We start from the raw sequence: 3,674 nt of genomic DNA, 5'->3' as shown, positions 1-3,674 counted from the left end.
ATATAGTTTCCAACAAAATTTGTTAAGCAATCATTTTTCAAGTAAACACGGTCGAAGTCCAGACTCACTAATGCATCCTAACAAACTCGATAAGACACACTAATGCAAAATTCTAGTTCTCTAAGACTAACGCTAGGATACCAACTGATATTTCCCGTTCATATTGATTATAAACGTTCCATATTAATTGATTTCGTCGCGAGGTTTTGACCTCTATATGAGACGTTTTTCAAAGACTGCATTCATTTTTAAAACAACCATAACCTTTATTTTATCTATAAAGGTTTAAAAAGCATTACGTAGATTATCAAATAATGATAATCTAAAATATACCGTTTACACACGACCATTACATAATGGTTTACAATAAGAATATATTACATCAAAAATAAGTTTCTTGAATGCAGTTTTTATATAATATCATACAAGCATGGACTTCAAATCTTGTCCTTATTTTAGTATGCAACAACGGAAGCTCTTAATAATCACCTGAGAATAAACATGCTTAAAACGTCAACAAAAATGTTGGTGAGTTATAGGTTTAACCTATATATTATCAAATCATAATAATAGACCACAAGATTTTATATTTCAATATACATTCCATACATAGAGATAAAATTCATTCATATGGTGAACACCTGGTAACCGACATTAACAAGATGCATATATAAGAATATCCCCATCATTCCGGGACACCCTTCGGATATGATATAAATTTTGAAGTACTAAAGCATCCGGTACTTTGGATGGGGTTTGTTAGGCCCAATAGATCTATCTTTAGGATTCGCGTCAATTAGGGTGTCTGTTCCCTAATTCTTAGATTACCAGACTTAATAAAAAGGGGCATATTCGATTTCGATAATTCAACCATAGAATGTAGTTTCACGTACTTGTGTCTATTTTGTAAATCATTTATAAAACCTGCATGTATTCTCATCCCAAAAATATTAGATTTTAAAAGTGGGACTATAACTCACTTTCACAGATTTTTACTTCGTCGGGAAGTAAGACTTGGCCACTGGTCGATTCACGAACCTATAACAAATATGTACATATATATCAAAGTATATTCAAAATATATTTACAACACTTTTAATACATTTTGATGTTTTAAGTTTATTAAGTCAGCTGTCCTCGTTAGTAACCTACAACTAGTTGTCCAACGTTAGATGTACAGAAAAAAATTGATATATATTATCTTGAATCAATCCACGACCCAGTGTATACACGTCTTAGGCTAGATCACAACTCAAAGTATATATATTTTTGGAATCAACCTCAACCCAGTATAGCTAACTCCCTCATTACTGCATATAGAGTGTCTATGGTTGTTCCAAATAATATATACACATGGGTCGATATGATATATCAAAACATTTGCATACGTGTCTATGGTATCCCAAGATTACATAATATATTAGAATACATGTATAATACAATATAAGTTAGCTAGGATATGATTAATATAGATTTGTTACCAATTTTCACGTTGCTACAACAAGAAAAATTATCCAATCTTGTTTTACCCATAACTTCTTCATTTTAAATCCGTTTTGAGTGAATCAAATTGCTATGGTTTCATATTGAACTCTATTTTATGAATCTAAACAGAAAAAGTATAGGTTTATAGTTGAAAATATAAGTTACAAGTCATTTTTGTAAAGGTAGTCATTTCAGTCGAAAGAACGACGTCTAGATGACCATTTTAGAAAACATACTTCCACTTTGAGTTTAACTATGATTTTTGGATATAGTTTCATGTTCATAAGAAAAATCATTTTTCCAGAAGAACAACTTTTAAATCAAAGTTTATCATAGTTTTTAATTAACTAACCCAAAACAGCCCGCGGTGTTACTACGACGGCGTATGTCCGGTTTTACAGTGTTCTTCGTGTTTCCAGGTTTTAAATCATTGAGTTAGCATATCATATAGATATAGAACATGTGTTTAGTTGATTTTAAATATCAATTTAGAAGAATTAACTTTTGTTTGCGAACAAGTTTAGAATTAACTAAACTATGTTCTAGTGATTACAAGTTTAAACCTTCGAATAAGATAGCTTTATATGTATGAATCGAATGATGTTATGAACATCATTACTACCTCAAGTTTTCTGGATAAAGCTACTGGAAATGAGAAAAATGGATCTAGCTTTAAAGGATCCTTGGATGGCTTGAGAGTTCTTGAAGCAGAATCATGACACGAAAAACAAGTTCAAGTAAGATTTCCACTCGAAATAAGATTGTTATAGTTATAGAAATTGAATCAAATTTTGAATATGAGTATTACCTTATATTAGAAAGATATCTTACTGTAAATAAGAAAGATTTCTTAAGGTTGGATGATCACTCTACAAGATTGGAAGTAAGCTAGCAAACTTGGAAGTATTCTTGATTTTATGAAACTAGAACTTGTAGAATTTATAAAGAACACTTAGAACTTGAAGATAGAACTTGAGAGAGATCAACTAGATGAAGAAAATTGAAGAATAAAAGTGTTTGTAGGTGTTTTTGGTCGTTGGTGTATGGATTAGATATAAAGGATATGTAATTTTGTTTTCATGTAAATAAGTCATGAATGATTACTCATATTTTTGTAATTTTATGAGATATTTCATGCTAGTTGACAAATGATGGTTCCCACATATATTAGGTGACTCACATGGGCTGCTAAGAGCTGATCATTGGAGTGTATATACCAATAGTACATACATCTAAAAGCTGTGTATTGTACGAGTACGAATACGGGTGCATGCGAGTAGAATTGTTGATGAAACTGAACGAGGATGTAATTGTAAGCATTTTTGTTAAGTAGAAGTATTTTGATAAGTGTCTTTAAGTCTTTTAAAAGTATATGAATACATATTAAAACACTACATGTATATACATTTTAACTAAGTCGTTAAGTCATCGTTAGTCGTTACATGTAAGTGTTGTTTTGAAACCTTTAGGTTAACGATCTTGTTAAATGTTGTTAACCCAATGTTTATAATATAAAATGAGATTTTAAATTATTATATTATCATGATAATATGATGTATGAATATCTCTAAATATGATATATATATATATATTAAATGTCGTTGCAACGATAATCGTTACATATATGTCTCGTTTCAAAATCATTAAGTTAGTAGTCTTGCTTTTACATATGTAGTTCATTGTTAATATACTTAATGATATGTTTACTTATCATAATATCATGTTAACTATATATATATCCATATATATGTCATCATATAGTTTTTACAAGTTTTAACGTTCGTGAATCACCGGTCAACTTGGGTGGTCAATTGTCTATATGAAACCTATTTCAATTAATCAAGTCTTAACAAGTTTGATTGCTTTACATGTTGGAAACACTTAATCATGTAAATAAAAATTTCATTTAATATATATAAACATGGAAAAGTTCGGGTCACTACACACTTAAAATGCAATCCTGGTTCTCTACAACAGCCTGCTCCGATACCAATCTGTCACACCCCCCAAAATGGACCAGGGGTAATTGTGACCAATCATATCATAACACAGTTGTATAAACGATAACGACTCTATATGAGACTTTTTAAATAAAACCTTTGTTAATAAAATAGCGGAAGCAGTAATACATGTTTACATTATTATTAAAACGTAAAATAAATGTTTATGAACTAAAATATAATATGCGA

The sequence above is a fragment of the Rutidosis leptorrhynchoides genome, chromosome 5, assembly GCF_046630445.1.
Source record: "Rutidosis leptorrhynchoides isolate AG116_Rl617_1_P2 chromosome 5, CSIRO_AGI_Rlap_v1, whole genome shotgun sequence".
Classification (NCBI taxonomy): Eukaryota; Viridiplantae; Streptophyta; class Magnoliopsida; order Asterales; family Asteraceae; genus Rutidosis; species Rutidosis leptorrhynchoides.
The sequence above is the reverse complement of the archived record's forward strand: the minus strand, read 5'-3'. Positions refer to the sequence as shown.